Genomic DNA, 12,691 nt, shown 5'->3' on the forward strand with positions numbered 1-12,691 from the left:
TCATCTGCCACACATCTCTTAGACAGACTGAAAGGAATCAGCTACCAGAACTTCTGAATACGTATGTAACCATGTGCACAAAGACTCCACAGCTTAGAAGACCTTAGATTTGAGCCTGATAAAGTTTGCAATAACTGGAAATGAGTCAATATGTCAATGCCTGCGTAGATGTACTGCTAATGAGTGCCCATAAACAAGTGCCTTCTGCCTTCAGAGCTCTGCTGTCTATGTACTGCATTGCAGAAGCACTAGACATTTATGTGGTCTAGAAATGTTACCCTCTACCAGTTTAGATCTTAACATTATGAGCAACAGAACATATTACTGATTTATCTGGATTGCCCAGAAATTGCTCCAAATGCAGTTACACAGAACAGAATTAGCTGTAGTATACATCATCAATAATATATCACCTTTAATGGAAATAGAACACGAAGTATAAAACTGTTTTAATCCTGACTCATGCCAGTGATAAGGCAACGTGTACGTACTAACAAGCTTTCAAGTCTGAACACTGCATGGCAGCTGATTAATGAAAAACATATTAAGAGATATTTTACACACAAAAAAAACACCCAACACAGTAAAAGTAAATTATCACTAACTTACCATGTAACTCATGTTTATACAGTACATACATATACAATGTATTGCATGCACTCAGTATTATTTTTGGTTTGGGGGCAAGCATTTAATTCTTTATAATCAAATTATCTAGTCTATCTAGATACAAGTGCAATAGAGTACCTGTACTCTATTAAGGAGGTTGGTGGACATGACATGAAAGAGCAGCAGAATCGAGACACAAAGGCACATTGTGCCACACAAGGTTAGATGGGTGGTTTCAGCACTATGGAAACTCCATGTAGAGCACACAGTGCTTGAGAGCAATGTAACTTGTACTAGAGCATTCACCCCAAACTCAGTAAGGAGGATAAACAGCACGGTACAAACTAACACATCAGCTCATACCTGAGGGGCTGAACCATCACCCCCTCTGGTCTCCTTTAGTACAGTGCCTGTAGCAGAGTCAGGACCTGCAGGCAGCACCTGAAGCACATAACCTGGAGTTGCTGCCACCACCTGCAGTTTTGGTGTTAGGACCCTATATTGCAGCCCAACATCCAGCCTGCAGCACCATGAAGCTTAAATTACTTTATCTGCGTTTGGCCTGTGTTTCAGCCAGTATATTTTGAAATACGTAACAGTTTTAATGTAAGTGGATTGCTTTATTGCTAGAGAGAATACTCAAAATAAAGAAAAACTCCTCTCCTCACTCCTGAGCTTTTAGTTTCCTACAGAAAGTTACTTGTTATTTCACCCATAACACAAAGCACCTACTTGCTATGACTTTTATTTTGGAAACGCTGTGAGCAGTTTAAGACTCCACCTTCCTACTCTGGAAAAGATCCCAACAAGTAACTGCTAACTCATTCCTAGCTCATCTGCTACAACTCCAACTGCCATTTGTTTTTAACCAATTAGACGGCAGCAGCTTGAGAAAACTAATAACAGATAGCAAATTTTTGAAAGTCAAATGTTACAGTAGCTATTAACTAAGGAGAATTCATAAAGACAGAGAACACAGCATAAAAACAACAAAAAGCAACACCCCCCCCCCCCAAAAAAAAACCAACAACAAAAAACAACCAACTAAATACTGTTGTAGTGAAATGCAATTAAATTTCAAAGTGTCCTGCCTTGAAAAAGTAGGTAGTCTGTACTGAAGCTGGAGGAACTGGGTGGTTACTGATTTATCTGAGTAAGCTCTGATCTACCCACATCCCTGCCTGTTTCCAGGCCTGACATCAGGCTGTACAATGGAGACGGGAATGGGAACAGGCCCAGCAAGCCAGCTCCACTACCCACGGCGCAAGCACCTGGTGCTCTCCTGGTGCTCCAGACCAGGCTCTGCGGTCTGTGACTAGAGGTCCAGTGACAGTTTGCATCCAGTGGAGAAGAGCAGGACCAGGCTACAGGGGCAGCACTGAGAAATGAGGCAAAACTCAAAGCACTGTAACCCAGCACAAGAGATCCTCTACCTAACTTTGGCAAGAGGCTGGTATGGGATCCCTGTTGGGGTAATTATCTGGCAGCCCCACCAGACACTGCCGTATCTCACCACAACAGTCAGCAAGACAAGCAGCTGGAAACCAGTTCAGATAAACCCACTGAAGCTACCGCCACACCATGGAGCTGCAGAGCCAGGACACTCCTTGCAAGCAGAGGTACAAGCGAAGCAAAGGGTAGCCGTGTTATCTGTGGAAGTAACTGAGTTCACTGAATCAAGCAAGTTGTTTAATACACATTAAGCCACAGACAACAACAGAAAGCAAAACAAAGTCTACATTTTAGAGTGGCTGCCTTAGTAAACTGCAAGTAACACTAAAGCAATCCTACACCGAAACAAACAGGAGTTTTATTTAGCACAACTGCAGCTCTTCAGGAAAGCTCATCCCCGAGTTATTTTTGGGATGCAAGAGTGTGGGGTGATGATTTCAGCTGGGTAAAGCCAATTATTAGTACTCAGTCAATTTATGTCAGCAGAGGACTTGATACCTTGTTTCCAAGAGCGGAAAAACATCTTGCTCAACACTTCCAAATAACTGAGGTTTAGGATGGGATGTTGGCAAGACACCTCTTGCTTTGTTTACACGTCTGGATAAATATCTTACACACCAAGCATAGTCAAAACACTTTCTAAGAATATTCCATTACACTCTTTCTTATGTGACTAATAAGACTTTCACAAAAATATTTGGCTAGTGTTATGTTTCAGCAAAATTAGCAAGGAACCATAAACATATTTTGTTGAGACTTAAAAAGGAAAATAACCACAGAAAATACAAAACTGAAAAAGCAGAGATGATGCCTATTTCAACACACACAATGAAGTGTTCACGCAGAGGAAAAGTATCCATTTGGGCACTGAATAAGGCTGCTCTTGAAAGTGAAAAGTTCTAAAATTGAAATGTATTCCAGAACAGTCCACTCCTACCCATTTTTAATTTGACAAGCAAACAACCCATCTATGTTGTAACCAAAATAGCAACTGTCTTTCAGAGTGTTTATCTCAAAGACAACAAGCAAAAAAATGGCTAGGATTTTTTTATTACATTTTTTTTTTTTATTATATATTTTTTTAAGGAAAGTCTTCAAAGTCTGTTCTTGTGAGGAATATTCTACTCTTCTGCTGAATAATCCAAAAGACTCAAAAATAAATTTTATTCCAATAGCAGAACTTATGCATGATGTTATTAAGTATTTAAGATGAAGATAATAGGACCTACTGCAGAGCCTGCTAATTAAAGGTTCTACTAGTGTACAAAAAAGATTTCTCTCACCCAAAGATTTCAACTCAATCCAGATCAGAAGTGATCAAAACCTTGACATTTTAGAGCTCTTAATGCAGACTACATGAAATGAGTTTCCTGTTTTCAAGCTGGCCATCAACTAAGCAAGACACTTATTAGAAACCACCATTAAGGCTTTTGACACCATATCCCACAGCATTCTCCTCGAGAAACTGGCTGATCATGGCTTTGACTGGTGTACGCTTTATTGGGTTAGAAACTGGCTGGGTAGCCAGGCCCAAAGAGTCGTGGTGAATGGAGTTAAATCCAGTTGGAGGCCGGTCAACAGTGGAGACCCCAAGGGCTAAGTACTGGGGCCAGTTCTCTTTAATATCTTTATCGATGATCTGGATGAGGGGATCGAGTACACCCTCAGTAAGTTTGCAGAGCACACCAAGGTAGGTGTGTGTGTCGATCTGCTTGAGGGTAGGAAGGCTCTGCAGGAGGATCTGGATAGGCTGCACCGATGGGCTGAGGTCAACTGCATGAAGTTCAACAAGGCCAAGTGCCGGGTCCTCCACTTGGGGTGCAATAACCCCAAGCAGAGCTACAGGCTGGGAGAGGAGTGGTTGGAAAGCTGCCTGGCAGAGAAGGACCTGGGAGTGATCGTTGATAGTCGGCTGAATATGAGCCAGCAGTGTGCTCAGGTGGCCAAGAAGGCCAACAGCATCCTGGCTTGCATAAGAAGCAGTGTGGCCAGCAGGGCTAGGGAGGTGATCGTCCCCCTGTACTCGGCTCTGGTGAGGCCGCACCTCGAGTACTGTGTTCAGTTTTGGGCCCCTCACTACAAGAAGGACATCGAGGTGCTCGAACGGGTCCAGAGAAGGGCAACGAAGCTGGTGAGGGTTCTGGAGAACAAGTCTTATGAGAAGTGGTTGAGGGAGCTGGGATTGTTCAGCCTGGAGAAGAGGAGGCTCAGGGGCAACCTTATTGCTCTCTACAGGTACCTTAAAGGAGGCTGTAGCGAGGTGAGGGTTGGTCTACATGTATTCTCCCACATGCCTGGCAACAGGACAAGGGGGAGTGGGCTAAAGTTGCACCAGGGGAAGTTTAGATTGGATGTCTTTTAAAGACTTTTAGATGTTGAGCTTAGCGATATGGTTTAGTGGAGGACTTGTTAGTGCTAGGTCAGGGGTTGGACTAGGTGATCTTGGAGATCTCTTCCAACCCAGGTGATTCTGTGATCATTAAATGGCCCTCTTGGTGGTAAGCCTGGTGCAAAACTCCAGAGTTACAGGCAGAAGTCTCAGCATACTCACCAGCAACAGGGTCCCCCGTCGGCAGGACACAGCTAGGGCAGCACGAGGGTGCCGGAATGCTCATTGTCACTGCTTCAACTGCTCCAGGGATAAGCAAAGCTTTTAAGTCTCATGACTGTTGAACTGGCTGGCCTGTGTTCACAAGAGGTTTTATTCTAAATTGTTTTTAATTCTGTTGTGACAGTCTCCTAAATGAGGATAACGCTGTCTGAAACAAATGTGGTGAGAGACTGAAGATTCTATTTGCGGCATTAATAATAATTTCATCTTTCTGAAGTGCGCTAACTCCACTCTACAACTGGTGAAATGGCATTTCCCATAGATCTTCACAACACCTTCAAAATGATATTGGAATGACTTAACAGAGCAAAGCGAAGACAGATATGGATGCCATGGCATATTAAACAATTTTCTGAAGAAAACTGAGTTTCAAAACCAGCTTTTAAGAGGAGAGAGAAGCTCATTCCATGATCTTATCAAAGAACATTTTGTAATAGGGACAGACAGACGGGGTATACTTAAATATAGCACAGCCCTAATGCACTAATCTCTCTACAGCTTTATAATTGACAGTAAACAGAAATCCAGTTTCCCCCTTGCTCATCCAGTACTAGCAAACAGGCATAATTAGCCTGCTCTTGTTTCAATACTTTACACAGTACATTGAAAGTGAACCATCTTAACATCACACGTTTATCACTGCTTCTCAAGTAGGACAGCAAAACTACACATCAACTTATTTCCTTGCTGTCCAATACATTCATTTGGGCATTTTTGACTGAGCCACATCATACGGTCCTGTGAGGGGACTACCACCTGCAGTAGGCTGGGAGCCATGACGCAGAGCTGAGTCACAGTAACCTTTTCACTCAAGAGCAGCCAGAACAGCATGTCTGACCACAGCCTTATACACACATTTGAAAATGGAAAGGCTTTTGCAGAGAGAGGGGTAGACATATTCCCAGTCCCCATCACTGGATCTGAAATGAGGACTATTCTGGGAGGTGAATGCTCCTCTACCACCTACTGCTAATGCATGCCTGAGGAATTTGTGTGACCAATATTTTTCCTCCACTAGTGCAACATCCAAATCAATGGCTTTCAATCACAGTCAAAAAGGTGGCTTAAACTGCTGTGCAGCACAGCTTAAGCCAGAGATAAGCACCATGAGGGGTCAAAGCTAAGATCTGTCTAGTCCAAAACGACTCAAATATTACCTAATTAACACACTGTAAGAATTGATCTCATAGAAACTGTGGAGACTAGCAAAAAATTGAGCTTTCAAGGTGGTTTACTTTAAAATTAAACCATTTAACAAATATAACTGCATGACCTGATTTGAAGATCACAGAATAATCTTATTTTTCCCATTTGCAACCTGGCCTCTCTGAAAGAAAAAAAATATAGTAGATGCTATAGAAAACAGTTAGTAGAAGAAAAAAATCATACATACTACAGAAACTCTATAGATCAACAAATCAAAACTGTAATGGGAAATCAACTATTATTAAAATTTAAATAATCTATATATTTCATTTTTATTCTTTAGTTGGCTTCCTGAAAAAAGTTACAATGAATAAGGCAAGTTTTTCAAGAACTCCTAAGCTCCTTCACAATAAATACAAGAGTCTTTTTTAAAACTGTATTTGTATAAAAGGTCTTTGCTATCATAAACTTCCATCTGCTGAGCCTGTATCAGGCACTAACAACTGATATAGGGAAGTCTTATCACACAGCATTAGATGACAAGGAGGTCTGCAAGTGTCTGCCAGAACATTTCTGTCAATGGATTAGAGAACTCATTCATAATTACTAAATGCTAGAGTAGGTAACATTCCAGGAAGATGTAACCTTTTCTGTGGTTAAGATTAGGGATGTCATGATTTTTAAATCTCCCACCCACCCAGAGGAGGAAGAAATTGGCCAATTTACACAAAGGTTAAGGCTTCCTTATTCTGTTTTCCTCTTTCATTTGTTCCAGTTATGTTGATCTAGCAGATGACATTAAACACATATGAACTGGGAAGAAGACTGGGTAAAATTTACCCAGCTACGCTAATTTCCAGTCTTACTATGACTTCCTGCAAAAATTGTGCAGCCACTGCAACAGAGCAAATGGGAACGGTTTGCCTTCTTGCCTGCCTTTTTCCTGCTTACCTGATTTGTGGATCTTTTACTACACTTTTTCCAAGTTATCAAAAACACACTGAGTGAAAATTGTGGCCATTTGAAGTTATGAAACAGATACCACTTGAAAAGAATAACGTCAGCAGTAAGTAAACAGAAAATTTCTTAAGTTGGGGCACATGCTTAATGAAGACAGTTAACAGTGAACCCTAAAGCATAATGTGGGCTCGCAGATTAATTTCAGGAAACATGACCAGCTGCTGTCCCTGCAGAGTGAGCCACAAGGCTTGAATCCAAGGGACCAAATGGCATTTTTTAGATCCAGAATTATATTTGTTAAGGAAACCCTTCATTTATTAGAAATGGTGTTGCTGTTTTTGCCTGCCTAGTGCATCTTTCAAAGACATATTGCCAAAGCTTTACATAAAAGATGCATTATGAGGCAGCAGTGATCACTAGTTATTAACACACTGCTTATTACTGTCATCACAAAAGCAGACTGCCACTGGACTTGCACATTCCTGCAGCACTCAGTTGTGATGAGTATTAGGCACAAGGTTCAGTTCTGCTACTCTCACAGCTGACAAGCTCCACTTCCTTTGGCAAATTCTCCAATTCAACAGACTAAATTACTACATCTCAATAGGTCAGGGACATAGCACTGTTTTATGAGACCTAGCTGGTAACCACACATTTCCCAGTTCTTGTTACATATGCTCTTCCCACTGAAAGTATGATTAATCAAATTTTAACCCGTATTATTCATCCACAAACTGCAAACACAGACCTGACACACAACTGCACTCTCACTTCTGTTTATCTGACACCCCTCTCCCCCACCCCCCTTTTTTTCCTCCTCTTTTCTTCTGGCTATTTCAGTAGTATATGCCAGGCAGCTTTTTATTTTCAAAATATTTTTTTTTTATTTTCAAAATAAAACTGACCAGTTTGTATACATCCTATTGTTAGTGACCATCAACCTGTTCCAATTTATAGATCAGAAGGGAATTACTATATTTGCACTATCAGTAGCAAAACTGTTACAATGACTGAGTGTTCCCACTATCAGGAACAATTGCAGGATTAATACCATTTTTAATAGCTGCACAGAACACATTGAGATTGTTCTGAGGGCAAAAGCCAGGGAACAAATAAACCGGTCACTGAAGACGAAATTTCTCATCTGCGTGAGTACAGGCCACATTCAATGTTTCTTCTGACACTGGCAGACCGTTTTGATTCTCAGTTTCAGGCCTGTGCTCATGAACAGCTAGCTAGCTCTCTTATGCATTCTGAGAAGTGGAGCCAAAAAATACACAGGCTGCAGCATATGATCTCTGCTCAGGTCAGAGAGCACATTAGAACTCGACCACAAATCAGAACTTGAACAAGAGAGAGGATAAATTGCCATGAAAGTTAAATCTGCCTGATTAAATGAGACACAGGGAAGCAAGTCCCAGGACTTCGGTTAATCTCAGCACCTGCAACTATTTCCTTGTAACAGACTCCTAAAAAATACTTACATAAAAGCACACTTAGCACTGCATTTGTGGTTCTCCTGTGTTACAATCTAGCCTCGCTGGGTCAACAGTCTTCTGCAAAGGGGTTCAGGTCACTAGTTCCAAAGCACAAGCTAATGGAGTCTCTTCCCACTGCTTTTAGACATGAGACTACAAGAGTACTTTCCTCAACTCCAGCCTCCTGTTGTAAGCACCTCCTCTGGAAAGCAGGATATCTTAGATGCGGAAATCTATTGTTCCTTGACCTTCCCTCCCAGCATGCACTGACATATCCCAGGGCTCCATCTTAGCTGTGGGCTCTGGGGAACACGTGGCTGCAAAATCAGGATGTCAGATCAGCCACTACACATCCTCATCTCAGAAAACTGAGAATTTTGATATTCACACTGCTGATGTGCCTCCCACCATGCTGCAGGCTGGCTAGAGTCTCTCCTGTAGCTCTTCCTCACTGGTCGCATTGGTCATCCTGTTTTTCCCCAGGATACAGTAGGGCTGCATGAGCCAGCCATGCTGACGTATCTATCCTGGAGCACAGGGGTTTGGAATCATCCCATCTGAGCTACCTGGATTACAAGTTCTATCTTCTCTATACAGGCACTAAGACAGAAACACTGGAAGGAGATTCAGATTCACAGAATGCAGATGGAATGAAACTGGGCTACAGGACAGAAGCTAAAATTTCAAAGTTTTTTAAAACCAGGAGGCTATTCAGTTGATGACAATTTGTACAGCAAGGCCATCCAAAAGCTGGGGACTCAAAATCGTACTAACCTTGGCAAAAGCTAGTCCACAGGCTCTATGCAATTGTCATGCTCAAATCAGAAACCTAAAATCAGAGGGGCTTTTATCAGTCATCTAGCCAAGTCCCCCCCCCCAATTGATATTGCAAAAAATCTGCAGAAAATGCTAATTTTATTAAACTGGAATTTTTTGAACTCATAATTAGCTCTGTTTATGAATAAAGCAGATAAAATGGTAGTAGCTCCCCCATCCCTTTACATTTCCTCACAGAAAAGAATGCATTATGCTGCTTGTCCGGGTATGGGTTGAACTAGCCAGTAATGAACTCATGCTCTAGCTAAATTAATTTCATAGAATCATAGAACATCCTGAGTCGGAAGGGACCCATAAGGATCATCAAGTCCAATTCCTGGCACTGCACAGGTCTACCCAAAAGTTTAGACCATGTGACTAAGTGCACAGTCCAATTGCTTTTTAAATTCAGGCAGGCTTGGTTCAGTGACTGCTTCACTGAGGAGCCTGTTCCAGTGTGCGACCACCCTCTCAGTGAAGAACCTCTTCCTGATGTCCAGCCTAAACTTCCCCTGCCTCAGCTTAACACCATTCCTGCAGGTCCTATCACTGGTGTTTATGGAGAATAGGTCACCTGCCTCTGCACTCCCCGTTGTGAGGAAGTTGTAGACCATGATGAGGTTCCCCCTCAGCCTCCTCTTCTCCAGGCTGAACAGGCCCAGTGCCCTCAGCTGCTCCTCATCCGTCTTCCCCTCTAGGACCTTCACCACCTTCGTCGCCCTCCTCTGGACACTCTCCAACAGTTTAACGTCCTTTTTGTACTGTGGTGCCCAGAACTGCACACAGTGCTCAAGGTGAGGCCGCACCAGGACAGAGTAGAGCAGGACAATCCCTAGCACGGACTAGTGATGCTGTGCTCGATGCACCCCAGGATACAGTTGGCCCTCCTGGCTGCCAGGGCACACTGCTGGCTCATATTCAACTTGCTGTCAACCACAACCCCCAGATCCCTCTCTGCAGGGCTGCTCTCCAGTGTCTCATCGCCCAGTCTGTATGTATAGCCAGGGTTGCCCCATCCCAGGTGCAGGACCCGGCACTATTGCTATTATACCTGGCACTATTTTCTATTGTACAATTCATTTAAAATGATGAGATCCTTTAGACAGCTGAAATGGCCTTTATCAGCAGGCACCAATTCAGCACTTTTCCTGGAAAGAGTTCTGCCCTCTGCATGCTCTTCTGGGATCTCTAAGAAGAACACAGCAGTCTCTGAGTCTGTTCCCAAGCTAATGTTTTAGGGAGGTCCACTCTGCATTCATTAAGCAGTAGTTTATTTTCTACTAAAAGGAAGAGTTTCTGAAACTGTTTTTAGCAATGATACATAGCTACAGCAGACCGCATGGGAAGATGCTATTTCAGGTAGCTCTGCAAGTCTCCTTTCACAAGCTATTTGGCTGCTGACTTGGCCTATCATCATGCAGGGATCTTCATAACTGGACTGCAACTTTGATGTAATTATTAATACTGTACTATGGCTACCTCTTTCTTGGCCGATATTTCTATGTGATAACATCTTTTGGCAAAAAGGGACTAATGTGTTTGCTATAAGACTGCAGTGCTGTATAGCAGCTAATTCATCACAATGGTTGAAATATTATTTACTTTTCTCAACATCCAAATTTTCTACTTGGAGTTTCTCAGGTTTTTGAAATGGAGTTAATATCTTTACTTTTAAACAACATTATAGTCTGCTTCCTTTGATTATGCTCTTATACTGTGAACCAAACACTTGGCTGGCCATCATGGGCACATGGTATGAGTTCAAAATGAGTTCAAGCAACAAGGACATCCTAACACGCCCCAAACTTCATGCTGAAAGCATCAAGTAATAAAACCAGGCATTACTGTTACTTCTCATGACCTGTGAAGACAGACTGTGTAGCCACATGAAAAACATTTACAACATACTTAACAAAAAACTCAAAACAGATGGTTACAACACCTCTGGATTCTGAGGAGGCAAGAGTGAACATGCAAAGACACGAAGGCACCACAAAAAGACCAAGATAGGATCAGATTTAGGATTAAATGAGCTAAAGTAATAGGGTTCCTCCATAGACTCCTATCTGAAAGAACATTCTTTTTAAGACCAAAACATAAAACTCATCTCCTTCAACACAAGCAGCACAAAAAATGGCACTGAAGAAGATTGTGAAACATTTCACATGCTGCAAATAAGGTAAGTCTACCCTGAAACAAACACCAATTTAGCTAACTCAGCACATGTTTATTTCCATTAAAGCATAACTTACTTTTTAAAACCTGCTTTTAACTTCATGAAGATAAGCTCAAATAATTCTGGACATAGTCTTATATACAGGTTTCACTTATGATTAGTCCACATAAACTGCTCCATCTGAACCCTAAGAACCATAGAAGACCCTCTCGTGTAGATATTATTACAGAAAATATTTGCACCAGTATAAGTAATTGATGCACAGGTTGCTTTGTAAAAGTGATATAAATACACACAAGTTGTAAACAGCATCACTCCATTTATTTCACTGAACTATGATTGCTTTCCTAAACAGGAATAAATCCAGTCTGAAGAATAACTAACAACACCTACAAGGAGCTTTGCTTACATACTAACCTGCAGCTTTTTGCCCAATAACTCACTATCTTGATGCTCACGTGAATAAAAACATTTCTATGAACTGAGGATAAAAGTATTTATAACCAACAAAGTCTCAGTGACTCTCAGTTCAGGGACAGGGTTAAACAAGGACACACCTTGAAAGCAAGAACAGTATCTTCCTGTTAATTCCCCATGTACAACCTCCTTGCTACTAATGGTTTGTGATTGCTGGCAATGCCATGAGGAAGGATTGTGACTTTGCAGTGAGGGTAAGAAGACATGTGGAACACAGGGGGATTTTCTTCTTTAAAGGCATAACCTACAGCTGGAATGGGACTTGGGTTTGCAGCAACCCTAATAAAGCAATTCAAAGTGATCTTTCTACAGATGCATGTTCTCAGACCCCCAGTCCAGTATTTCAGTATTATTATTGTTACTCCTTTCCTGAACAGCTTAAGGTCACTGAGAAGGCAGCATAAAGAGAGTGAATGGGATTAAAAGGGGGGGGGGGGGGAGGGTGGTTCACAACAACAAAAAGGTGCCCGCAAGCAGAGCCAACATCTCACCCACTGCTCCTCTTCAAGGAGAAAATCCCACATTCCTCAGAAACTCCCGTTCCCTTTCAGAGCACTGTAGGGCCAAAGAGGAGAGAGGAAAGGGAAGGCAGACTCAAGCTTAAAAGCACGCCTCAAGAGCAACAACGCACCAGCCCACAGCCCCAGGACCCGCGTGGGACAGCACCGTGCCCAGCCGGCACCGGAGCGCAGGGCTGGGGTGGCCGCTCCCTGCTACGGTGGCAGCGGCTTCACCAGCGGGCACCGGGCACGGCCCGAGGCCTCCTCAGAGCGCTGGGCAACGGGATAACGCGCGGCGGAGGTCGGGACGCAGCGCTACCGCCGGGGATCGGTCCCGGCCCGCTGCGGCGCTGCGCGGGGGAGGCCTCGCGGGCCTCCGGCTCAGCAGGGCCCGGCCGGCACCCTCAGCCCCCCAGCGGCCGCCCCCGCCGCAGGCCCCAGGCGCGCCCCCAGCGAGCGGCGCCCC

General features: G+C 43.1%; 1 protein-coding gene across 5 annotated transcripts in view; it reads right to left on the bottom strand.

The window, feature by feature from the left end:
* Window positions 1-12,691, bottom strand: part of KCTD20 (potassium channel tetramerization domain containing 20) — a 35,544-nt gene that overhangs the window by 22,273 nt on the left and 580 nt on the right. The window contains exon 2 of one of the 5 annotated variants that reach the window (XM_038168518.2): window positions 12,217-12,280. The exons of 2 other annotated variants lie outside the window; for them this stretch is intronic. The gene's annotated coding sequence lies outside the window, so the exon portion shown is untranslated. Of the gene's footprint in view, window positions 1-4,612; window positions 4,636-12,216; window positions 12,281-12,356; window positions 12,634-12,691 lie in introns of those variants that run through there. 2 more of the 5 variants (XM_038168520.2, XM_038168521.2) reach the window with 2 other exon arrangements.

This window comes from Anas platyrhynchos, chromosome 27, assembly GCF_047663525.1.
Source record: "Anas platyrhynchos isolate ZD024472 breed Pekin duck chromosome 27, IASCAAS_PekinDuck_T2T, whole genome shotgun sequence".
NCBI classification, from domain to species: domain Eukaryota; kingdom Metazoa; phylum Chordata; class Aves; order Anseriformes; family Anatidae; genus Anas; species Anas platyrhynchos.